At 39.5% G+C, this 27,738-nt stretch overlaps 1 pseudogene; it reads left to right on the forward strand.

Annotated features, from left to right (window-relative positions):
• The first annotated feature begins 6,412 nt into the window (after positions 1–6,412).
• On the forward strand, positions 6,413–10,042 carry LOC145133746 (putative aspartic proteinase GIP2; annotated as a pseudogene).
• Positions 10,043–27,738: the final 17,696 nt, after the last annotated feature.

A 27,738-nucleotide genomic window follows, 5' to 3' on the forward strand; every position in this document is an offset into this window, starting at 1 on the left:
ATCTCATCACGGCCTCCACCTTGGCCGGATCCACCGAAATCCTGTTCTGGTTGACAAGGTGCCCAAGAAACTGCACCTCGCGCAACCAGAACTCACACTTGGAGAACTTGGCATACAAGTTCTCCCTCCTCAAGGTCTCTAGAACCTCTCGCAAATGCTCTTCATGCTGCTCTCGCGTCTTGGAGTAAACCAAGATATCATCAATAAATACTATCACCGACCGGTCTAACATCGGTCTACACACGCGGTTCATGAGGTCCATGAACGCGGCAGGAGCATTGGTGAGCCCGAAAGGCATCACCACGAACTCATAGTGGCCATAACGTGTCTGAAATGTCGTCTTCTGCACATCCTCCTCTCTGACCCTCACCTGGTGATACCCTGAACGCAAATCTATCTTGGAGAACCAAGATGCTCCCTGAAGCTGGTCAAAGAGGTCGTCAATCCTCGGGAGTGGGTAGCGGTTCTTCACCGTTACCTTATTCAGCTCCCTATAATCGATACACATCCGATGCGACCCGTCCTTCTTCTTCACAAACAGAATCGGGGCTCCCCAGGGTGAACTGCTCGGTCGAATGAAACCTCTGTCTAACAGCTCCTGAAGTTGTGTAGACAACTCCTGCATCTCAGGAGGAGCCAACTGATACGGTGCCTTGGCTATCGGAGCCGCACCAGGGACTAGGTCGATCCTGAACTCCACCTGTCGCTCCGGAGGTATCCCAGGCAGCTCCTCGGGGAATACATCCGCGAACTCTCGTACTACGGGCACATCGCCCACCGTCGCCTTACCCGCCTCCCGGGTGTCCATGACATATGCGACATATCCTGTGCAACCCTGCTGAAGGTAACGTCTTGCCCTCGCTGCCGAACAGAAGGCTGGCCCTCGCTGTGATCTCTCACCCTGAATTACTAACTCTCCCCCACTTGGGGCTCTGACTCGTACTAACTGCTGCGCGCAATCTATCACTGCCCCATTGGGACTCAGCCAATCCATACCAATAATGACCTTGTTTCCCCGCAATGGAATGGGAACTAGGTCAACCAAATACCGCTCTTCGAACAACCTCAATACACAATCTCGGAAGACCTCTGATGCTCGCACCGACCGGTCGTCCGCAATCTCGACCTCTAAAGGGCAATCCAACATGCCCGAGGACTCAGGAAACTTCTTGCTAAGTGCAAGAGAAACAAAGGATCGGGTAGCCCCCGAATCAAACAACACCTGGACTGGAATACCGTTCACATGGAACGATCCCGTCACCACATCGGGTGCAGCGCGTGCCTCCTCGGTTGTCAGCTGAAATGCCCGGCTCCTCACTACCGGAGCCTCTGCCTTGCCCTGCCGGCCATCCGTAATCCGCAGGGTCGCTGGAGCTGGCGCCTGTACTGGCGCTGCTGCTGTCAACTGAGGGCAATTGGCCCTCTTGTGGGCCCTCTGGTTGCAGTGGAAACACAGCAACTCGGACGTCTGAAATACTGGAGTAGGAGCAGTACAATCCCTGCTAAAGTGCCCCGTCTTGCCGCACTTGTAGCAGCCTGACGATCCTAACCTGCATGGTCCCTCATGCGACTTGCCGCATTTCCTGCAGCGGCTACGACTCGGTGGGCCTCTTGGGCCCGGATCTGATCCCTTGGGCTTCTTCCCCGAAGCCCCAATCATCTGTCCCTCCTCAGCCTTTCTCTTCAGAATGTGACCCAGATCAATCTCCCTCTCCCTTGCCCTGGCAATCATGGACTCCAGGGTAGGGCAAGCTGAAAAACTGACATGCTCCCGGATGTCGGCTCGGAGCATGTTGTGGTAGCGGGTCCTCCTCATGTCCTCATCACCCGCGTACTGAGGTACCAGTAACGCCCTCTCCCGGAACTTGGTGGTGATCTCCGCCACTGTCTCTGTCGTCTGCCTCATATCCAAGAACTCTCGTGCCAACTGCTGGAGCTCCACCGCAGGCGCGAACTCCGTCCTGAATCGTGTCACAAAGTCCGGCCATGTCATAGCCTCAATGGCCGCGGCTCCCAAAGAGTCACTAACCGACTCCCACCAGTCTCTAGCTCTGTCACGTAGACACCCTGCTGCAAATCGTACCTTCGACCCCTCGGGGCAGAAGCTGATCAGCTGTGCAGACTCAAGGTCTACAATCCATCGTCTGGCAGCAATGGGGTCCTTCGCCCCATGGAAATCTGGTGCACCACTGCCCCTGAAGTCCTTAAAGGACAGTGTGCGTGGTCCTGACTGGCTAGCCGCCATATCACTCCTGAACGCCCTGAGACGATCCTCCATCAACTCTACAATACCCTCCTTGATCGACCCGAAGATGATGGGAGTCGACTCAAGGATGCCCCTGGTAATCTCTGACGCGATGAACTCGCGTAGACCCTCATCAACTGGTTCGGACCCTGAACCCGAACCCGATCCTGATCCTGAGCCTCCCGCTCCCTGTCGTGTGGTCACCATACTGCAAAACATAGCTTAACCACCATCAAACTATATTCCACTAACGAGGCTCACATACATATCACAAGTCCCCGGTCTCGTCTCGGCCCTTTTTGAATCGAGTAGGGATCCTCCGCTTTCAGTAGTACGGGCCCATACTACCTTCTACGTCTATCCGTACTTTCCTCAAGAATTGCCTCAACTCAACCAAGTCCTTTCTACTAATACTGCGGTTCTCGTGCTACTCTCGCCCTAGGCTTGCCCTAAGTAATCGCCATCCCACTCTCTGTCATCAGCTGCACAAGAAGTCCCTGCTTTCGTTCCCTAACTAGCTCGCGAATACTATTACATATTACTCAGACTAGATAATTCTTCGAATGAGAGGTCCTACCCTACAACGGTTGGACTCAGAAAAGAGCTGCGAAGCAGGGCTAGACCCAACCTTCTGAAATTATTTAGTCCTTGCAATATGTAACGTAACATATTCGTTTACTAGTTAGTGAGAGACAACTAGAACTCCTAAAAGCACATAGCAAGCAACATTCGTGCATTGAGTACACATAATCAAGTATATACTATTCTGGCTATCATACTGACTGATCTGTACTAGCATGCAATTCTCATAAAGCTGGAACACATAAAGCAGGCACATAAGGCATCATTCCTAGATCCTTAGTCCTATTCTAGCATGATGTTCTACTGAAACTGGAACTGATAATCATAACAATAACTTGTATGGGTACTTTGGGGAAAACTTACTTGAGCTCGGCCGGTCGCGCACATCACACACCTTGTTCTTTCTTTCTCGAAACTCTTTTACTTAGTCTTTAGAAAAATCATTTCTTTATAAAAATCTTTTAATCCCCTCGATTTGAGTCCAGACACCCCCGAAGGTGTGTCCGAATCCTTCAAACCAGGGCTCTGATACCAACTTGTAACATCCTAAAAATACCAGCTAAAAATTTCATTTTTAAATTAGGTTAATACGTAAAAACATCATTACAAAACATTCATAATATTAATTCATGTCTGAAAACCGGTAACATCATAGTAAAATATTCAGAGTACATCCCAGAAAATCCATAGTGCGGAAACAAGAGTGTGTGTGATATGCCGCTACCGCGCCGGCTCCTTTCCCCTAGCTGAAGAGGTACCTGAAAACAAAACTATAAAACGTAAGCACGAAGCTTAGTGAGTTCCCCCAACGAACCTCATACCATACAATCACATAGCATACATGTCTGCCGGGCATTTCTGGGTGCCCGACCTTCCCCTTCGGTCCTGTCGACCGGATACTGCCTAGCATATCTGGGTGCTGGCCTACCCCTTCGGTCCTGTCGACCGGATCGGGGACTGTTTCACCCCCTACTACTACTACCACATAATAACATATCACATAACCCATGCATCATAATCTGCTAGCACATAAAGCATATCAGGTAGTAACAAACCTAGGTGATTATCACACAGACAGTCATCTATCATACGACTCCTACTAGTGGGCCGGCATTGTGGCCTTAGACCCACTTTTACTGGAAGGTAACTCACCTCGAGGGTAGCTGCTGAAAACCCGCTCAACCTGCGCCTGGCTGCCGCACCGGTAACCCTCCGGCTATAAATCTGTAATCATGGATTAGGTACTCAAAAATACCCCTTAGGTCAAATGACTGGTCAAAGTCAACTTCTTGGTCAAAGTCAACTCTCTGATTGACTGGACTCGCCGAGTCCTTCTACGTCTAGCCCGACTCTGACTCATCGGGTCCCTGTTCCCACTCACTGAGTCAGCCTGACTCGCTAAACATGGACAACTAACAAACCCGCGACTGGACTCGCCGAGTCCAAGGGGGGACTCGCCGAGTCCGACGAACAGATCTCACAATTCGCTCCAATCTTCCATCAGAACATCAACCTTGGAGATTGGGAGATTCTGGGACTATAGCTACACGTTAAATTGCTAATTCCACGTGCGACTACGAAGGGTTGGACCTCCTACACTTAAACCCTTCTTATCCTAGTGACAGTTCATATGACTCGCCGAGTTTGAAGAACACTCGCCGAGTTCAAGGCTATATTCAAGGGACTCGTCGAGTTTGAAGAACGACTCGCCGAGTACCAAGCAATCTTCATAGGACTCGCCGAGTTGTTCATCCAACTCGTCGAGTCTAAGGCCATCTTCATGGAACTCCCCGAGTGCACTTTGGCACTCGCCGAGTTCCCTTCGACTCTTCACCCAATCTGGCCAAATCTGAGACATGCCACTGATCCAACTCATGGGTCTCATTTCCTAGGGTCTGGTTATCACATATACACACGAAATCTGGGAGTTTTAAGGCTTTAAGATCAACCATTGGGGACAAAAAGGAACCTAAGAGCTAATGAGCAAAGTGAGGGTTTTATTACCTGATTTGATGCCTTCCCCAGAGTAGATTTCGGATCTACCTTCACTTCTGGAACACTCCAACTTCCTCCTTTTTCTTCTAAGCTCCAAAACCTTCTTTGGAAGATCAAAATCACTCAAGAACACTAAAGGAGCTAGGGTTGTTCTCTACTGCTCTCTGGGAGGAAAATGGGACGAAATGGGTGTTTTAGAATGGGTAAAATAGGGTGCAATGTCTGAAAATAGAGTTTCATCCAGACAGGTGGACTCGCCGAGTCCATATGTCGACTCGCCGAGTTCCCAGCTTAAATCCCGTGTCCACCTCGCTGCTACTCGGCGAGTCGGGACGCAGACTCGCCGAGTTCATGGCAAAAATTTAAGAAAATACTTAAATAAAATCGTACCAGGAATCTGGTGTTACAGTCGATTGGAAGGAATTTGGCCCCCATTTTTGTGATATAATAACCGATTGGAGAAGGCCTTAGGGCGTAATAGTCTGTCATCTCATGATCTCAATGGGTATTGTAATGCACACACATCTTGTAAGAATAAAACATTGCTACTAAGTAAAAAAGAAGGAAATTGGTAACCATTAAAAACTCAAAAACTAGGCATACTATTGTATTAGGATGATGAACACAAATCAAACACTAATTTGGGTGTTATCTTACATCTCAACAATATGGCATGGATGTTCGGATCTTGATATTATGGGTGATTTTGTTTCCGAATTATGAATCTTGTTTTCAAATAAAATTGCGAAACTCGAGATTTTATTTGATGACCACAAAATCCATTTGATGACATCGTTTCACGTTTTATCTATGTGATGATTTTTTTGAACAGCTAGTTAGTGGTTAGAAATTAGTAGAATCTGTGTGGTGACTTACAGGTCTGGCTGTGGTAGGGAGGCTGCTGTAAATATATGTGGAACCCAAGATTGTATCTTCAAAAGAGTCATTGTGGAGAGAAATGAGACTCCAACATATATAGTCACTTATAAGATTTATAAGATTGTGTCGCACCGATGTGAGATACACTAACACACCCCCTCATAGTTAGAGGCTCGATGAGGATGAAAAATGATGTGCGGGGCCACGGAGTACGAAACACCGAATACCATGTAAATATATGTGGAGCTCAAGATTGTCTCACCAAAAGAGCTTTTGTGGAGAGAAAGAAGACTCCAACATATGTAGTCACTTATAAGACTCTGTCGCACCGATGTGGGATAGACTAATATATGCAAATCTAGTGGTTATTAATGAAACATGCTAAATATTTGGTTATTTCTTGAAAAAGGCTTAATAAAAGTCGCTTGTTGTGTCATTTTTTCTATTAATTATTATCCATAATCAATAACCAATAATAATATATAATATTTTAATAAGGTTAAAGTGCATAATGATATTAGTGACAAATGAATGTGATGGAATGATGGATGATTATTAATTTAAGAACCAATTGGGTTTATTTAAAATTATACTTTTACATATTCTATTGCGCATCGACTAGAGGTACCAGGTTTACAAATATTCTCATAGGCATATTGAGTACTATAAAAGGTGGTCATTCCCATCAATGAATTCGCAAGTGCAACCACAATGGCATCTTCTCAAACACTTAGCACTCTCGTCATCTTTTCTCTTTTAAGCTTCTCTTACGCCGCTTCAGCTCCTTCCAAACTGCCAAAGCCGAAAGCCATTCACCTTCCCATTAGAAAAAATCAAACAACTTCCCAGTACTACTGTGACAACCCGAAACTTCGACCGTTTCCGTTACGCGATTTCCGTTAATAAAAAAAAATTCGAATTCATTAACTTTTCCGTCAAACTTCTTGGTTTAGAAAATAATCTAGTTATATATAGTTAAATTATTTACGAGTCAGAACCAAAAATCGCGCGGGAACCCGAATATCTCGAAAAACCAAACATTTCCGGTCTAAGTGAGGTTACGACCGTAAACCCGTTTACGGCCAGTAAAGAGTGGACCCCACCACCGACCACAAAACCTCTATAAATACGAGACCTCCACCTTCATTTGAACATTTCTGGCCAAAAACTATCTCCTTCTCTCTCTAAGAACCTTGACCGTAAACACCTAAAAACACCTTCAAATTTCGGGAAACATCGAGAAACACCGTTTGGAGTCACTTCGGAATGTCTGGAAACGCTTATCTCTTCGAAATCAGCACCATCGTTCTTGAGTTTACGGTCCACCTTCAAAGACCGTAAACCCTGTTCTTGAGTTTACGGTCCAAGCCTTCAAAGACCGTAAACTCTGTTCTTGAGTTTACGGCCGTAAACTCATCAAGCCTTCAGAAACCGTAAACTACCAGTCGACCGTAAACCCTTGTTCACGGCCGTAAACACCTTTTAAGTGGTGCTTTTGACTGAAAACTCACTTTCATCGATTCGATCAAGTCCCGGTAACATTCCTCAACCGAATGCAAGTGTTCCTCTAACACTTTATCTAACGAAATCACTAATTTAGATACGTATATGTATTTATTTGATAATAGGATTTCGTTAAGTGTCACGTGCAACAACTCGAGGATCTTCATTTCAGTCAACGCTTTCCCACAACAACTGTGAGTTCATACCCCTACATTTTCCGTATTTTTAATGTTTTCAGGGGGGAATAAAAGCTAAACATAAATGTTTTCAAAACTTATGTAAATCTCATACTTTAACCCTTTTGTACTGTGTTGAGCATAAGGGACGTTTTCACTAAAATTTGCATAGTTTTCCGGACACGCTATTCACTATACATGCAAACTATAATCGGTATAGTTTGGGATTTTCTAAACATAACGAGTACAGAAACTTTCACTACTAAACATATGCACTAAGACAGAAATAGTTTACAGTTACATCACTACTTTATCATGGTTTTCATAACTGTAATTATCACTATATACGGTATACATACGAATTTTCACTACGATAGAACGCTACTACACTACATGTAAACTAGATTGTACGATACTGTGAGGCGCTACTTCACTACTGTACCCTTAGGTGTACAGGGATAAATCCTACCATAGTATAACCAGAGTCTCCTGGAGGGAGAGCGTGAGATTTGTGAATAGATCTATTCGGGACTGACAATCCCACATCTGGACTGCTAGCTACAGTTAGGCGGGCACGCCTGAGATGTACAAATGTCATTTAACTCGACGCCTGAAGAACGTTGGAAAGGTCTCTAGTCATATCAAGCATGGTTATACGACTCACATTATGTATAAATCACCTTTAGTTTACAACCTGGCACTCTTCAACAGTTTTATTTTTACTAAATAGGACTGATACACACTACGTATACTGGCTAAAGCCAGAGTTTTCAAACAGAACCGATTATGCAATGGTTTCGCATACAAAATACTTATACTTCATGAGTAGCTTTAGCTAGTCACATGAGGTAGTATTTTCGCATAGCACTACAGTTTTCAGTAACGAACATTCATGGTTTTATACGAAATCAATAACGCTACCTTTTCACTAAAGAAAATATCGGATTTTCTTGGAAACATACAGATATTCATGGTTTATTACAGAACTGATAACACTACATTTTCACTAAGGAAAATATCGGATTTTCTTGAAACTATACAAATATTTTCCGAACTCATCAACGATTTTCACTACAAACCACCGCTTATGAACTCACCAGCTTTATGCTGATACTCTTTCAAACTGCTTGTATTCTCACGAAATCAGTAGACAGGTACTTGCTGGATTTTCGAGGAACTGGAGCAATAAGAGTTTATGTTTATACTATACAAAGCTATTGGATGTAATTCAAACAAAGTTTCAGACAAAGTTTCAACTGATGGAAACATTTTTATTTAAGTATTCACTGTAATGGTTGTGTTGCTATGATTGCTGTTATTCATTGGTTGTGATGCTACACATGACGTCCTCCTCCCCGGAACGTTTCCGCCATCGGTTTCGGGGTGTGACAACTACACCACATTTGAGTCTGGATACCCTGAGTCATCTACCATAATCGATGCATTGATCGATCTTGGAGCACCATCTATTTGGTTTGATTGTACAACCAATGTCTCGGCTTCATATAAACGAGCATCATGTGGTTGAAATAGATGTAAGAAAGCCAAGGGGCTATCATGTATAGGATGCAATTCTACTCCTAGACCAGGGTGCTCCAACAACACCTGTGGTGTGTTCGCTTACAACCCTTTTCACGATTACTTAACTATTCAAGAGCTTGGTGAAGATACCATGAGGGTTTATTCGACAGATGGTCAGTATGTTTGGTTTAGTTACGACGTACCTAAATTCCAATTATCTTGCGCAGATTCCCTCACTATAGAGCGCTTACCTGGTGACCATACTAAAGGGTTGGTAGGCCTTGCAAGAGCGAAATCTCACTTTCATCACAAATTTCATGTTTTTTCAAGTTTGCTAAAAAATTTGCACTTTGTTTGCCCTCATCATCTGAGAATGGATTAGGGGATGTATACATTGGCGGAGGTCCATATTACATGCTTCCAAGTATCAAAGATCAATCTCTGTCACTAGTAACCACCCCTCTTGTTGTCAATCTGTTTGGCACTAGCCCCGTTAATTCTGAAGGAGATCCTTCCGTTGAGTATTTTATCAATGTCAAAAACATTGAAATAAGCGGTAAACGTGTAGCTTTTAGTCCATCTCTGCTATCTATTGATACAAATGGAGTTGGAGGAACAAAGATTAGTACTACAGTACCTTATACGATTTTGCAGTCGTCCATTTATAAACGCTTTGTTAAAGATTTTATCAAGGAAGCATCACTGAACAACATAAAAAGGGTAAACTCTGTTGCACCTTTTGGGGCGTGCTTTGATTCAAAGACTGCTCCCAACACGATAACTGGACCAGCAGTTCCAAATATCGACCTTGTTTTGGAAGGCAGTAGTGTAAGCATGAGTATATATGGTGCAAACTCAATGGTGGAAGCTAAGAAAAATGTAATATGCCTTGCATTTATTGATGGAGGAGCTGAACCGCAAACATCTATTGTCCTAGGTGGGCATCAGCTAGAGAATTATATTCTTGAGTTTGATCTAACTGCATCAACACTCGGACTCTCTTCGTCTCTCCTGCTCCAGAACACGAGCTGTTCCCATAGCAGGGTATATTAATTCCCTGTGTAATTTAAGATTTGTATTTGCTTTGTTCATCGTTTCTCTTTCTATTGTAACGTTTTGAAGCAAAAGATCGATGGCATAGTCTTTCATGTCAGATCGATATTGTATTTTTCTTTTGTATTCCAAGAATCATGTTTTAGTGAAAGATGTTGTCTATCGCTTTTTTCTTCTTCAGTAATGGAATAACATTGGAAATGTAACAAAAAGTGAAAGAAGAATCTTAATAGTATTTTAAAGAAATGTTAATAGCTTGAGCGCATTAGAGGAGATTTTCTAATCTTTGTTTTCGTCACGAGTTTAATATCGATTATAGATTGTGGTTGAGTGGTTGACAGACACAACAATCAATCGGATCATATTTTTCCATCACCACTTGACAGATTCTTTTTATATAAAATACCGAATCATACTTTTCCATTTCCATCGGGTAGATAAAAAAAAAAAAATAAATAACACGTGACTTAATTGACAACATATTTTATTGCATTCTCTCACCCCTACATGAATACACTATTCAGTTTTAATTCTTGTGTGCATCGAAAAATAGATGCTCCTAGGACAATTTGATTCGTTAAAGGAAAAATCTTAATAGTATTTTATACTAAATACAACTTTAATAATGGTTATTGTGGTTGTTAGAATCTAGGCTTTAAGGACAATTCTAAGCTTTAAGGACAACTCTAAGCTTTAAGTACAACTCCATAAAACTCAATAAATTGTCACATCTTCTTTCTATAATCATATAATTATATTATTATTATTTTTTTGATACAATATATTAAACTCTATAAAGTTCAATAGAAAGTTTAATAGTTTATTACAAAAGGTAATTTATAGTGTATATTTAAGAATTAATTTTTTTTTTCTATTGAAGAGTTCAATGACCATTGAACTCTAAATCCATTAAATGTCAAGATGACATCTCACAAATGGTAGAGTTTTATCTATTGAACAACACTTAAACTTGTCATCTCATTCAATTCTCTCATTGAACTGACCATTATGGATGTTGTAACACTCTATTCTCGAGTTTTTTAAGAAGGAAAAAGAGGGGAAGCAGATGGAAGGAAAGGAAAGATTAGTAACATTTATTTTCCTTCTTTTCCTTCTCTTCCTTTATTTCGTTTTCATTTCTCTTCCCTTTCCTCCCAATCATTCTAAAAGTGGAAGTAAAAGAAATTTTAAAAAATAAGTTATTTTCTTTCTCACCTTTTCCCTCTTAATCATCCCAAAAATGGAAGGCAAGAAATCTTTAAAAAAAATAAGCCTTTTCTTTTCCTCATTTTCCATCCCTTCATGAAACACGAGAACACCATTCATTCCCTTTCCTTTCATTCCCCTCCTTAAAAAGATAAATAAATAAATAAAAACACCACCTCTTTCCTTCCCTCTCTCCTTAAAAAAAACTCAAAAACTTCTTTTTCCTCATATTTCCTCTCATTTCCTTCCTAAAAAAATCGAGAACAGGCCGTAAAAAGAAACTCAAGAACACCTATTTCCTTCCCGTTCTCTCCATAAAAAAAATCAAGAACATCTTTTTCCTTTTATTTCCTCCCATTTCCTTCCTAAAAAAAACTCGAGCAACAAGTTGTACCTTTAAAAATTTTTATGGAAAGTCACTGTGGTTTTCAAGTTCTATCGTGGTTGGTCCTTTACCACATAAAAGACTTTTATACTGTTTTTATTTTATTTTATATTTTTTTTATTGATTTTACATTTAATACAAAAACAACAAAATAAAAACACTTACCCTACGACACCCACCCCCATCCTAACTTACCCTACCCTACCCCTTTCCCTTTCCATCCCCCATTACCACCACCATCGCCACCACTTTCCACCATTATCGCCATCATCAACTTCCACCAACCAGACCGACAACCACTATCGGTTCTGAAACCACCAAATTAGTTCTTGAGATGAGATGAATTCATAAATTGCTGCCAAAATCAATTTTGTTATTGTAATAAAAAACTAAAATGTGTTTTGGAAATCCATCAACATTCATCTTACACTAAGGCCATGAGGTATGGTTTTGAGATTTTACGCATTAAAGGGCTGCCACATCATCATCAACCCCTTTTCACCATTCATTCACTATAGGGTGGAAATGGTGTTCACTAGTGAACACCTAGTGAACAACCAATGAGAATGCATTCAATTTGGAGGTAACCAATCAAAATTCTCGTAATCATCCGTGAAGCTAGTTACGCCACACCACAACTACACCCATTGGGGGCGGTGTTCACGCGTGAACATCCCCTCCACATAGATTCCACATAGATTTTTACGCGTATAAACACCCCCATACCCCATGGCCTAAGTCTTCGACTTTATCTTCGCGTTCCACCATTCTTAAACACAGACTTCGAAAACTAGGTCCACTATTCTTGAACCATTCAAATCCATTAATATACATCTTACATGCAGTTCATAAATCTTTAAAAGCATCTGAGATCACTTATCTTTTGTTCCTTTCTAATACGAACGATTAACCAAAGACCCCTATGCATTTCATGAATAAGAAACATAAATAAATGAATAAAAATTCCAAATAAATGAACATCCAACTATGGTTAAAATGTCAGAACCTAGATTAGGGCCATGGGGTTTTTGGGATCTACAAATCGATGAAGGAAAAACTCAAATGTAATTCGTGAACAAGAAATCCAAAAGTCAATGAACAATAAATCCAAAAATCAATTACGAAACCCTAGAAATCTATGAACAAGTAACTAAAAAAACATAAATTGATTAACAATAAACCACTGCAATTGGGTGAATAGGTCGTGGTATTGCGTATGGTTGGCGAGAAGAGGCCTGATGTTATAGTGACTATCGATGTGCTAGTTTTGAGAAATCGACGAGTTTAATCATTTTAAACCTCTCTTTTTTTACAAACTCCCTGGCAATAGAGTGAAGATGATGATGGTGATGCACGGTGGTAGTGAGGGTGGTTCTTCGGTTGTTGGAGAGGAAGCAATGGGAAGTAATCACCGGATGGATCATCACTATGACTAGAACGAAGATGACGATGGTGGGAGAGCACGATAAAGAGGGTAGGGCAAATGGAAAGAGTAGGACCCACTCAATTGTAAATATTCTTTTTTCTTTTTTCTTTTTTTTTAAATAATTTTATTTAAAGAAATGAAACGCCTCAAAATTTTTTAAGTAAAAATTTCATTTAAATAAGTCAAAACCATTCATTCATTATCCCAAAAGTCGATCAAAATAAAGGTATTCTCAAAACATCAAAGTAAAATCATATATAGTCAATGCGGAATAAATCTCTAGGGTATGCAGTGCGATAAAGTTGGGCCTTTTCTTTTGAAACCATATGTACCTGAAAACATTTTAAACATAAACCGTAAGCACAAATCTTAGCGAGTTCCCTAAAATACCACATATCATACATACATATCAGTCTAAAGTTGTGACAAGTCTATTTTACCCCTGGGTCCTTTTTGACTCGATGAGTCCCTTTCAACTCCTTCGGTATCTTTCAACCTGTATGGGTCTATTTCAACCCTAAGTCCCTTCCGAATCCTTCGGTACCTTTCAACCGGTAAGGGTCTATTTCAGCCACTACATCTAAGCAGACAATCATATCAGCAAGAGTCACAAAGACAACAAGCATATACATACATATCAGCAAGTGTCACAAAGACAAATATCATCCTACAACATAATGTAGTGGGTCGGCATTGGTGCCTTCGACCCACAAGTATAGTTAAGTGACTCACCTGAACTATTCAACAAAAGCCTAACGGTTACCTCAGCAACAGAACAACTAATATGTGCATCCTAAAGCCAAACCGAAACCAATCCTTAGTAAAATACTCAATTCTACCTAAGTTTGACCAAAAGTTAAACTTATCAAAAAGTCAATGGTCAAAGTCAAAGTCAAAAATTGCCAATCAGCAGCCCTCCACGCTGTGGCCTTCCTTAGCCACGTCATGGGCACAAAATGCCAAAATAGTCGCTAATTCGTGAGTCGCCACGTCGTGGCAGCCTAAGGTCATGCCGTTGGGACTGGTCTGAAACAGCTCCAACAAGCTTATCCATTTTCTTCCGATTCCAAGAGCTCTAAAGCTCAGATCTGATCCTTTCCAAAGTCTAAATGGATAAAGTTTCTAACTTTATCCATTAGGAAGGTCCAAACCACCAAGATCTAGACTTTAAGTCTCAAAGGGACCCAAAATGCATCTTTCTCAACTTAATCCATTAAGTCCAAGCCTCAAACTTTCATATATGAATTAACAAGATGTCTAGATGGATAAAGTTTCCAACTTTATCCATAATAATGCCACAACCTTCCATGATCTAAACTTTAATACACGAAAATGACCCAAAGGACCATGATAATATCCATGGCTAAAAGGGAAGGAAAAAGATCATAACTTTCCTAATCCATGAGGTCCAAGAAGCATTCTAAACTAATCAAAAGATGTTGGAGTCCACCCAACTCCAAGATCACCCATAAAATAGACCAAAACTGCCAAAACCCCCAAATTACAACATCTAATGAACTAGATAGCAAGATTGGAACTTTATACTTATAATGGTCCAGAAATGTAGTGCCTTTGATGGATCCAAACTTGAAGCATCATTCCTTGCCACTAAAATAACCTTATTTATCTTCTTATTCATGAAAATAACATAATATGTATCCAATAGAGGAGAGAGGAGAAGCTCAAATCTTGAAGGTGGAGGCTAGGGTTTCTCCCAAGAGGTTCTAGAGATGATGGAGGCTGATAAAATGCCCAAAAATGCAGAACATTAAGCTTAAATACGTTGAAAACCCTAAAAACAATCATGGGCTTGGGCCTGACTGATTCCCACGTCGTGGGCACTGATCCCCACGTTGTGGCCACGACTTTCACCAAAAACCACCTCAACTTCAAACAACCATAACTTCTTCGTTTCAACTCTTTTTTCGACGATCTTTTTAGCAATGGAAAGGTATTGAAGTGCCCCACACTTATATATAGATAATTTTGGATTAACACATGTCGAACTAAAAACCATAATCCATGCAAGAAGCCTAACATGCAACTTTTCCCATTTTACCCTTTTTCTTCCAAGTGCAAATCGAAGGCTTTAATCACTTAACCAACATTATCATCATCCAACAAGTTCTAAATCCCATTCCCTTGAAGCCTAAGGCCTTTAATCAATCTATTTATAGCTCGTAATCTTGAAATAAGAACTTCTAAAAAACAGGATGTTACAACTCTCCCCCACTTAAATTGGATTTCGTCCTCGTAATCTGTCTTGGTTAGAATCTATAACAACAATGACAACATATTCCATATGCTCCTTCTAACCATTTTGAAATAAAGGAATCTATATAGAAAACTCAAGAGATCACCCGAAGACCCATAGCTGCCAACAACAACCCAATAACTTGAAAGTACTCAACCGCAAGAACTATCTTCCTCTCCTTAATTGTAAAACCCATCATCCAGTGAAAACCACTCCATCCAAAAACTTCTCAAAAAATGGAATTACAGCTAACTACATCAATAAACTCCCAAAACCGGGAACCCATCAGTCTAAACTCCAAAAGCCATACTCTATGACTGATGATCATCCATCCGTCGCATCTACCCCTAGTCCCCGACTAGGAACACCATTAAAACATGCAGAAAGAATACTCAAAACATACCGATCGTTAATTTCAACCAATTCCAAATTCGGAAATTATGCCCAAAACCTTAAATACACACTTGACTTCCTGAAAAGTCATCACCAACCCACTGCTCTGCGAGCAAAATGATGATTCATCCTAGAATTTCATGTTGCATCCAAATCCCTTATCAGCTCGGGTGAAGATCCACCTAACAAATCACTTGAGACATCTACAATTTACTTCTTGACTCGAGACTTTAGAAGCAATACCCAACATTGGTAACCAAACCCCTAATACACCACCCTCTATAAAATGGGGTCCACAATTGCAAAAATTCATCAAGCGATTTTCGATGCACAATTAATACATCCACTAAAACAAACTTCTACTATCCTTCAGATCCAAACCAGCTGGTCACTGAGTCTCCTGACTCCCAAAAATGCACTGACACTCAACCATGCCAATAAGACTAATGATCCGAGACCTAAGAGTCTCAATCAAATGACTACTGGGTCCCGCCCATATGAATCCTACAACTAGTGGTTCATGATACAACGTGATACCTTCTAACCACTAAAACTATAGGCTCACGGTACTACGTCAATCTTGTCGTCATTCCATCACTGGCCTGAACACTCACGACCAGCACCTCAAGGTCCTAAAGACACACAATCATCATCTTACCGACTTACAAGAACCCAATCAACATACCTCTCAACACTAACCAAACACAACACGAGCCATACCCTTTTATTATGCACAATTCATTTCACAGCACAGGCTGCTACCAATGCAAAAACCAGTCGACAACATGGTCACACACAACCAGAGAATGAGATGGGTGGTTGCACTATTGTTCCAATTCAAGAGCTATAAACAAAATAAGAACCATGCCAATAGTTTGAATCAAGTGCTTCTTTGCTATCTTGTCCATATACACCCCTCACGACAATATCTAATGGACTTATCACAATACACACCCTTAATCGAACCCATAACCAACCTTGGATCTATTGCATTCCTCTTTCCTCACAACCTTACCTAAAGGGTGAAGTACCAGTAGATCTAACGAAATGACGAACCTTAATCATTAACAGAAACATCCTCATAAATGACTGAACCAAGATCCTACCCCTCGACTGAAACTGAACATATTCTGCCATTACGTAACTAGCTCGAAACTTTCGAAAAACTCAGCTATTGATGATGAATTAAATGCCCAACGATCGAGAATACATTTTGACAACTAGTTCACTGATCCAATACACTACTGAAAAAAGCTCATGAGGAACAACACATACCAAAATCTGAAGTTGATTTACCGATCAATAACTGCCCAACCTAGACAGTAGATAGCAATCTATACAAAGAGCTGATGAATCCCTCAACAATCGATACTCAACTTGAGTGACCCAAATGCCTCATGACCTAATCATCAATGATCCTGAAATAAACCATTGGATAAAACGATTTCCTTGTCCAATAGCTTCTTTCGACAATGACAACTTATACATTACTGAGCACATATACCTGGTAGCAACTTGCTCTGTGCCCTCGTCTTAACCAAATATTGAACCAGAGTCTCGCATACCTGAACCGCAAATCCATATGAACCATTCTTTCGGCACCATAAAAATAAATAGGTCGATAACCCTCCAAGAATAATGCATAATTCTCCCTCGCTTAGAGTTCAAACTACCACTAACTGGCGTTTCAAACAAACCATATCTCAAACCGGCTCAACCAGGTACATACCATCCTAGACTCTTGGAATGTATAGCATAATACAGGATGATCTTCCAGATAAAGACCAAGCAAACCCGGTTTTCAAAATAATCAAGGAGGATGCGATGTGTACGATCAGTCGGAGCTAGTAAGTAGACCCCAAATTTTCACATAGTTATTTGAGATTATGTTATGATATGTTAGAACAGCATGCTAGTAATAGGATAGGGATCTTCAGGAACTGTATAATACAATTGCCTGATATATGATGCCTTATCGCTTATAGAATACTTGATTGATTGTTGTATGACTCTTTTGCGTGTGAACTGCTATTGAGTGAATACACTAATTCACATGCTACATGGGTTAAACGATCTTAGGGTAAATGATTTGGTCCTGCTGCGTAGCTCTTGTCTGAGTCAAACCATTGTAGGATTGAATCTTTTAGACTAAGATTTTTTAAGTTGTACGACATGTGATTGTATTCATGCGATAGTTATCTTGCACCAACGGAGGGTCGTGTGGCAGTTAGTGGTAGGGTGAGTTTTGTGGGGTCAGCCAACCAATTACATTATGTTTAGCCTTCCTCTAGGAAGTGAGGATAGAGTGTATGAGTATACTAGTGTGCGAGTATTGGTAGGGTTGTTGTGATGATCCTCTCATACAAATATGTGGTTTTACTGACAATAGTTTCTTATATTTCACTATGAGATAATCACCTCAATATATATATACAATAATAAGCCTAAACATGGAAACTAGATCAATCTAAACAAGGAAAATTAAATCAAATCAAATCACTATAATTCAATTATCCTAATTTATATCCTACATTAATATACCAGCTGTATATCATTGTAGATTAATATTAATTTGAATATTGTAAACTCCCCCTCAAGTTGGAGCATAAATATCATACATGCCCAACTTGCTTACAAGAAACTTAAAACTAGGTCTGAACAATCCTTTTGTCAGAATATCGGAAATTTGTTCTTTTGAAATGACAAACGGAATACAAATAAGCCCTGCCTCCAGCTTCTCTTTTATAAAATGTCGATCAATCTCGATGTCCTTTATCCGGTCATGTTGTACCGGATTTTGTTAGATACTAATTGCTGCCTTATTGTCACTAAACAGTTTCAAAGGCAACTTAATGTCTTTCTTCAGGTCTTCAAGAACGCGTTTTATCCATAACAACTCACAAATTCCACTTGCCATGGATCTAAACTCGGCTTCTGCAGTACTCCTTGCTACGACATTTTGCTTTTTACTCCTCCACGTCACAAGATTCCCCCAAACATATGTACAATATCCAGAAGTTGATTTTCCATCAAAGGACCCTCCCCAATCTGCATCTGTAAATGATTTTACAGATCTGCTATCACTTTTCTTGAAAAGTAAACCCTTACATGGGCAACTCTTTGAATATCTCAGTATCCTATATGCAGCCTTAAGGTGTTCTTCATATAGACAATGCATAAATTGACTAACAAGACTCATAGTAAAGGCAATATCAGGCCTAGTGTGTGCCAAGTAAATTAGTCTTCCAACTAATCTCTGATATTGTTCCAAATTAACTGGAGTTCCATATTTAACAGCTCCAAGTTTTTTATTTGGATCAATTGGAGTATCGACCGGCTTACAAGCACTCATCCCAGTATCATTAAGTAGGTATAAAATGTATTTTCTTTGAGAAACGATAATACCTTCTTTAGACCTAGCAACTTCCATACCAAGAAAATATCGTAATTCTCCCAAATGTTTCATTTCAAATTCTTTGGCCATCTTTTCTTTCAAAATTTCCAATTCTTCATGATAATCACCGGTGAGAATTATATCATCCATGTAAACAATCAATATAGTTATCTTTTATTCTTTTGAAAGCTTGGTAAATAGGGTATGATCCGATTGAGCTTGACAATAATTTTGCCCTTTTACAAGCAAAGTGAATCAATCAAACCATGCCTTTGGTGACTACTTTAAACCATATAACACCTTTCGTAGTTTGCATACTTTGGAGTGAAATTTTTCTTCGAAACCTGGGGGAGGTCTCATATATACTTCTTCTTCTAGTTTTCCATTGAGAAATGCATTTTTTACATCAAAATGTCTTAGAATCCAGTTGAGATTTGCTGAAATAGATAACAAAATTCTCACAGTGTTAAGTTTAGCAACTGGAGAAAATGTCTCCTTGTAGTCTATACCGTATGTCTGTGTAAATCCCTTGGCTACAAGTCTTGCCTTGTAGCGTTCAAGGGTACCATCAGCTCTAAAATTCGGAGTGAATACCTACTTACAACCGAAAACAAGTTTTCCTTTTGGTAACTCTTCAATTTTCCATGTCTGATTCTTCTCGAGAGCTTGCATCTCCTCATAGATAGCCTTTTTCCATTCGGGTTGGGATAGAGCCTCCTGAATACTACTTGGAACAACTACATATGATACATTCATACAAAAAGAAGTGAATGTAGGAGAGAGCTTTGAATATGAAACATAGACTGAGGTAGGATATTTGGCACAAGCTCGTTTTTCTTTTCGGAGGGCAATAGGAAGTTCAAGGTCAGAGTTTTGCTTACCATTTTCAGATTCTGGTGTTAGTTCAGATTCATGACTTGCTGGTGAAGTAATAGACTCTACACCTCGATTTGGAAACTTCCTAGTGTAAACTTTGTCAAACTGTGTACTTGCCTGATTCCTAAATCCATCCTCAATTAATTCTTGAGATATATTTGGTTGTTTTACGGGTATTAAAAGAGCAGGCTCTAAAATAGTGGCCTCTGGTACTAAAATCATAGTCTCATTATTATTGGGTATAATTTTCTGAATTTGAATATTTTTAGATCCTAATTCTTTGAAAAATATATCATCTTCTAGATTATTCTCCTGCTGAAGATGAGCAGTAAAAAATGGTTTTGATTCAAAAAATTCAGTATCCATGGTAACAAATATTTTTTTAGAAACAGGATCAAAAAATTTATACCCTTTTTGGGTTGGGGCTATCCCTAAAAAAACAAATTTTTTTCCTTTTGGATCTAACTTACTTGCACATCTGTTAGGATTTTTTATAAACACAGTACATCCAAAAATATGTAATGGCATAGAATGAAAAACACGAGATTGCGGAAATTCTTTTTGAAGAATATCAATCAGTGTTCTAAATTTTAAAACTTTTGAAGGCATTCGATTTATTAAATAAGTAACATGAAGAACACTATCACCCCAAATATATTTTGGAATTTTTTTTGAAAACATCAGTGCGTGGGTGACTTCAAGTATGTGTCTATTTTTTCTTTCAGCTATGCCATTTTGTGGTGGTGTATCTATGCAAGAGCTTTGATGAATTATCCCATTTTTTTCGAAAAAATTGGTTAGTATGTTAGTAAAATACTCACGCCCATTATCACTCCTAACCATTTGAATTTGGGTTTGAAATTGAGTTTGAACCATGTGATAAAACTTTTTAAAAACACTTTCAACTTCAGATTTTTCTTTTAGCAAAAACACCCAACTCACCCGTGTATGATCATCAATTAATGTTAGAAACCATATTTTACTCGAAAGAGTAGATATCCGAGATGCACCCCATATATCACTATGAATAAATGCAAAGGGTTTTGTTGGTTTATATGGATGTGAAGGATATGGATTTTTATGATGCTCGGACAAATAACAAATTTCACATTGAAAAGAAGAAGGATTTTTATTAATGAATAAATCATGAAAAATAATTTTTAGATAATAAAAACTAGGATGTCCTAAGCGAAAATGCAACAAATATATCTCATTATTACTTTGGTTGGTAGAGATTTGTAGGCATGTACTCTCTTGACAATCATTCTTAGACTTCATCCCCTCTTCGAGAATGTAGAGTCCTTCACGTTCCTTAGCATTGCCATTTAATTTATGCATTGTGATGTGCATAGACAGAGGAGCTATGTCACTAACAACAGAAGAAGATTTTTTTTGGGTTGGCTGTAGGACCTTTATTTCCTGTCTCCATCGTGAGGATAAAGGGTTTAGGGTTTAGTAAAATTTGTAGTTTTACAGCTTTGATACCATGTGGTTTTATAGAGAATAGTTTCTTATATTTAACTATGAGATAACCACCTCAATATATATACAATGATAAGCCTAAACACGGAAACTAGATCAATCTAAACAAGGAAAACTAAATAAAATCACATCACTCTAATTCAATTATCCTAATTTATATCCTACATTAATATACCAGTTGTATATCATTGTAGATTAATATTAATTTGAATATTCTACAAAATACTGGTAGGCGTGGAAGGTGGTATGAGCTCGTACTACTGAAAGCACAGGACCGTATGCACAAGGAAGTCACAACCCCTAGGGCTTTGTTAGGAGTTGGCTCCCCTGGTATGATATGCATTTCATCTGATATCTCCTTGGTTTATGTTTAGTATGGTGATGACGAGACGATTGGAGGCGGGATACGGATCAGGATAGGTCGGTGTTGTCCGCTGATCAGATGCAGGAGATGATTACCGTGGAGGTTTTTCAGATTTTGCAAGAAGAATTGTCCGGTGTCGTAGATCGGATCACTGGCATGGTTAGTGCTAGGCTTGAGGAGCAAATTGTAGCTTTGCACTCTGTAAGAGGTGCTGCTAATGAGATGGCTACTGGGGGAGATCTGTTTGTGAGGACACAACTAGGAAATAGGAAGAGGGATATTTTAGCAGAGGACGAGGACACTGAGGCTGTTGACTTGGGTACTGGAAGTCAGGAGAATCATGAGGTGTGTGGCAAGTATGGGGGAACTCACGTATTTGCTTGTCACAAGTTCATGTGTTTCAAGTGTGGGGAAAGAGGGCATGTGCAACGAGATTGAAAAAAGGATCAGATATGCTTTCACTGTCACTAGCCAGGTCATTTCAGGTCCAGCTATCCTGCTTTGGAGACGGAGGGAGTTCAGGTCCCAATGCTCATTGTTCCTCAGGAGGTCAAGGTCGAGCTGCAAGAAATCTCTGGTATGTAATTTGAACCCCAATTATGTAATGATATTATGGTGAAATAGTTCTTGATCGGTATTGTATCTGCCTTGGAATCTTCTGGGTATGGGTAAGTAGTATCTTCGGGTTAGTTCTCTGTTTTTCCTGATTTATATATTGTGAATCTTCATATGCCATTTCGCATGCCTATAGTCATCAGCAGGCCGTATCTTGTTGGGTGGGATTCAATTATTCAGTGGATTGTTCCGGTTCCTTTGATGGATCCAATTTAGGGTATGGGTTGGAAGATCTATGGTCAAGTAGGAGGAATAGTTCATCAACGAAGTCGGAGTTCGGACGTGATATCATTCGTTCAGGTAGGACCGACGGTTGTCCAGGAGAGAACCTTTGGGGTCTTTCACTATCGTTGCTAGGGAAGGAGCGATAGGAATGAGATGGTGGTGTCAGTTGCATGAGTAGTTAGGTTAGTGGAAGTGCCAAGGGATTGTAGATGGTTAGAATTCAGAGATTCATTTGAGGATGAGAAGTTAGGGTAAAGACTCGTCAGGCCAGAGCAAGGGTTATGGTTCTAGTTATCAGCATAAAGGACTTAAGGATTTGGTGTGGTATCATGAGAAGTGATTGAGATTATCGGACTTGCTAGGATTTCGGGGAGTATTCTTCGGGAATTAAGGATTTGGACAATCATCGAGATCGGCTAGTATTGAAACGCTATTATTGGTAAGTGCAGGTCATAATCGGTTCGTGAGGATAATATGGATTGGGAATCCAACAAATTTCGTGGAATGGGAGAGCTTCGGCGAATCGAAGTGGGGGAGAAACGATCAAAATCTCCGGGAGTTGACTCGGGTGTGGAACTAGGGTATGTTTCATGTCCCAGTCAAGAGGGAAGCAACATGAGTGGTTGGCTAGATTGAAGTTGTGTAGATTGGGAGTTCAAGAAACTTCCAACAACTAGTCAGCGTTTACACTATGACGTATAGCAGGCTTGTGGATGGATCCAAGTTGAGGGTTGTGTTGGAACCTCACTGTCTGTTGTTGTAGGGTCGAAATATATTGTAAACAGTCGAAGTCTGTTTATTTGTACTCTTCGTATGTTTTGTTCACTTCGTATATTTTTTTATGTATTTGCTAAGGTGTCTTTTGTATGAAGCTTAACGTCTAAGCCTTAGTATTTTTCGTACTTCCTGTTTCCTATAAATAGGAGTTGAGCATTAAGTAGATAGTAAGAGTCAGAGAGTGATTGTAATAAGTTCACCCTTTTTACTATCATTTTGTACTTGTGTTCATCGGAAGTAATAGAGCTGAAACCAGATTATATTTACTTCTCGTGTTCAAATTACATTTGTTTTACTCTGATTCGTTTCATACTCGATTCATCACTTCATCAATTGGTATCAGAGCAGGAATCATAATCTGCGATCTGATTTTCACTCTGATTCAAAAGGTTTTTGAATCAAATTCTGGTTCAAAAAGTTTCCGCACCTTTTCAAGTGAAAAGTGTTTTTGATCTTCAGTTGTGATTCGATTCTGCGACTGATTTGTTGAATCAAGTGTTCTACTTGATTTTTGTTTTCAATTCAGCAATTTGCATTCAAATTCTCTTTGATCTCTCAGAAAAATTTAATCCGTACATCAATGACGAACTTCAACTTAAACTCAATGACTTTATATTCTCATCTGCTAGGATCTTCAACTAAGATTCCTATGCTCATTTTAGAATACTATGATCACTGGTCTGATCGTATGCAAGACTACTTCAATGGAATCGATGAAGAGCTTTGGTCATGCATCTCAGGGAGTGTTACTCTTCCGACAAATCTTCAACCAATTGGATCTTCATCTGGTACTACGAGTGTTGATGCTCAATCTGATCGTATGAAGAAACTTGAAAAACGATGCATAAGGGAGTTACGCGGTGCATTGCCTCCAGTGGTGTATAACTATGTCAGAAGTTGTACAACTGCAAAAGAAATCTGGAAAAATCTCAAAGAAAAATATCAAGGAAGCGAGAAGACGAAAATTAATTTTGTTAAGCACTGTTTGATTGAATTAAAAGATTTCAAGCAAAAAGATGGTGAGTCAATTGAAGTTTACTATGATAGGCTGAATGAGTTGATCTATAAATGTCATCGTCATGGCATTACAAGGACGAAAATGGAATTCAATTTGACATTCGTCATGGGTCTATGAAAAGAATGGAGGAATGTTAATTTAATGGTGAAAACACAACAGAGTTTCGACACATCATCATTGAATGATTTGTATAATCTGCTAAAGACTCACAAAGGCGAGGTAAATGAAATGGCTGAAGAATCGAAATTAAGCTTGGGTGGACCATTGGCTTTAGTTTCGAAAGTTTCAGAAAAGCAACAGGTTAAAGAAGAGAATTCTTATGAAGAGGGGTTTTTAATGAATTCGGATGATGAGGCAGTAGCTTTTTACTCAAACAACAGAGTTAAAAAGTTTTTCAAGAAACCGTTTAATCCGAAGATGAAGCAGAGTGAGGGAAAAGAAAGTTTCGTGAACAAGTCTGCAGGAGAAGAGAAGAAGAAGTTTGAAAAGAATCTTGAGAAGGTGACTGAGGTTAAGAATGAGAAGAAACTGAAAGGAGATTCGGGTGTTGACTGTCATTATTGCAATGGAGCAAATCATCTAGAAAATGATTGCATGCTTCGTAAGAAGGGGGAGAAAAAGAATAGGATAAAGGACGAAGCGTATTATGTGGAGAGATTGGAAGAGGTGCGTTCGAAGGCGAAAAACTTATCATTGGTGGCTAGAGGTGAACAGGAGGAAGAGGGCACATATCAGATCTGGTCTTCTGGATCCGATGATGAACAGATGCGTAATCCTACGCATGGTGCCATGTTCATGAAGCTGGAGGAAGATTCTGATGAAGAGGTGACTGGTCATTGCTTCATGACCAAAAGTGCTGATAAATCTCCAATGACTACCAAGGTTCTATGTGACGAGCAATATGATGATAAATGGTACATTGATAGTGGTTGCTCTCGTCACATGACTGGCAAGAAGGAGAATTTACGTGATTATCGAAGTTTGAAGAATGCAGGAGTAGTCAAGTTTGGAAACAATCAAAAGTGTCAGGTGAAAGGATATGGTAAAGTCACAAATGGGAAGTTCACTGTTAAGAGAGTGGCATATGTCGAAGGTCTTCAACATAACTTGATAAGTGTTTCACAACTTGTTGTGGGCACTGGCAATCAAGTGGTGTTTAACGAAGCAGGAAGCATCATTTCAAATGTTGAAACTAACGAAGTTTTGCTCAAGTCCAAACGACATGGTGACATGCTTACTCTTGATATCAAACCAATCATCAGCAAATCCTCAGTGTGTTTACTTTCGAAAGCCTCCTCAGATGTCAGCTGCTTATGGCATCGACGTTTATCACATTTAAACTTTCGAAATTTAAATAAATTGGTCGTTGATGATCTTGTTCGAGGTTTACCTGTACTAAAGTTTGATAATGATACTTTGTGTGCAGCTTGTGAACAAGGAAAACAACATCTCAAAGGTCATCCAATTGTCATAGATTTGAAAATTGTTGAACCGTTGGAACTTCTTCATATTGACCTTTGTGGACCATCAACTGTTGAAACCCTCAACAAGAAACGGTACATTTTGGTTATAGTTGATGATTTTTCACGATTCATATGGGTGTATTTTCTCAGGTTAAAATCTGAAGTCGCTCACACAATGATCGAATTTATCAAGAAAATTGAGTTGAGTCTAAAGAAGAACGTTCAAAAAATCAAAAGTGATAATGGTTCGGAGTTTAAAAATAATATGCTCGATTCGTTCTTAATTGATATAGGAATATCGCATAATTTCTCATCGCCATATACACCACAACAAAATGGTGTGGTTGAAAGGAGGAATAGGTCACTTTGTGAAGCAGCAAGAACTATGTTGACATATGCGAATCTACCTCAATATCTTTGGGCAGAAGCAGTTTCGACAGCATGTTTCACTCAGAATCGATCTTTTATTCATCGTCGATTTAATATCACTCCGTATGAAATCATCAATAACCGAAAACCTAATGTCAAATTCTTTCATGTTTTTGGTTGCAAGTGTTTTATCATGAATCTCAAAGATAATCTTTTGAAATTTCAAGCTAAGGCTGATGAAGGAATATTTTTGGGATATTCAAATAATTCGGTGGTATACAGAGTGTTGAATAAATGAACTCGAAAAGTTGAAGAGACATTTAATCTCACATTTGATGATTACTTTGTGAAACAAGTAGAAAAACAGTTTGACCAAAAACCAATTCTTAATGAATCGAATGATGAGTCTGAAAGTTCTAATTCATCAGATTTTGATTATGATTTAATTTTTGGTATTCCAGAAATGGCTGCTGATGCTGAAGTAAATGCTGCTGATAATCAAACTCCTGAATCTTCGAAACATACTGATGACTCGACAATAACAACCGATACAACTGCTGATGGCGAAAGCATGCGAGAAGCTCAAGTGGAGGGGGAGCACTTGAATATTCCTTCAAATGTTGAGGGGGAGAAGAGCAGTTTGAATGATGTTGTCGAGGGGGAGCATCAGAATGACAATGACAATTATTTTGAGGGGGAGCATGATGAAACTGAAACAATAAATCTTGATCAAAATGATGAATTTCATGATCTAAATGATAATGTTTCTGTTGCAGGATCTGAAAATGAAGAGATGTACGAAGATGCCCCTTTGGACTTTGATCCAGCATATCCACCGTTAGAGAAATAGACAAGGAATCATCCGAAAGATCAAGTCATTGGGAATCCACAAGATAGAGTTTTGACTAGAGCTCAAATTCGTGCAAAGAATGAGGTATTAAATACTCATCAAGAATTTTGCATGTTTAATGTTTTCATCTCGAAAATTGAACCAAAGGCGGTGAAGGTTGCAATGGAACACTCATATTGGGTTGTTGCAATGCAATCTGAACTGGCTGAGTTCGATAGAAACAAGGTTTGGAGATTAATTCCTAAACCTGAAAATGGTTCGATTGTCGGTTAAAATGGATTTACAAAAACAAAACCGACAAGGATGGAAATATTGTACGAAATAAAGCACGATTAGTCGTAAAAGGATATTCGCAACAAGAAGGTATCGATTATGAAGAAACCTTGGCCCCTGTCGCAAGACTCGTGGTTGTTCGAATATTTTTGGCTTATGCAGCTCACAAAGATTTCGATGTTTATCAAATGGATGTGAAATGTGCTTTTCTCAATGGTGAACTCGAAGAAACAGTTTACGTTGAACAACCTCCAGGTTTCGTAAATGAAATGCATCCTGATCATGTGTACATTTTAGATAAAGCTGTATATGGGTTAAAACAAGCACCAAGAGCATGGTATGCAACTCTTACCAGTTTCTTAAAACAGTCGAAATTTAAACAAGGATCAGTTGACCCCACATTATTTCGAAAGA

This window comes from Lactuca virosa, chromosome 8 (assembly GCF_052849685.1).
Source record: "Lactuca virosa cultivar CGN04683 chromosome 8, Lactuca_virosa_CGN04683_v6, whole genome shotgun sequence".
Lineage (NCBI taxonomy): Eukaryota > Viridiplantae > Streptophyta > Magnoliopsida > Asterales > Asteraceae > Lactuca > Lactuca virosa.